The sequence below is a fragment of the Eimeria mitis genome, genomic scaffold (genome assembly GCF_000499745.2).
Source record: "Eimeria mitis Houghton genomic scaffold, Emh_scaff1534, whole genome shotgun sequence".
Taxonomy (NCBI): Eukaryota; Apicomplexa; class Conoidasida; order Eucoccidiorida; family Eimeriidae; genus Eimeria; species Eimeria mitis.
Window position 1 is genome coordinate 211 of NW_013569681.1, and position 258 is coordinate 468.

Here is a 258-nt window from a genome sequence, read left to right on the forward strand (position 1 = left end):
TTAGGGTTTAGGGTTTAGTAGGCCGATGAAGGGTTTGTGTGGTGCAGTGTTTTGGGATTGATGCGGCAAGATGTTTCTTATTCCTGCAAGAGGTCTAGGGTTTAGGGTTTAGGGTTTAGGGTTTAGCGTTGAGGGTTTAGGGTTTATTGGAGTGTCTTTGCTTCAGGGTTGTATTCGAGCACGTTGCAGTTTTGTTGGGTACTGAGGCCCCCCCGCTCCCCACCTTCATAGGCTCGGGGGGCCCCCAGGGGCCCCCGG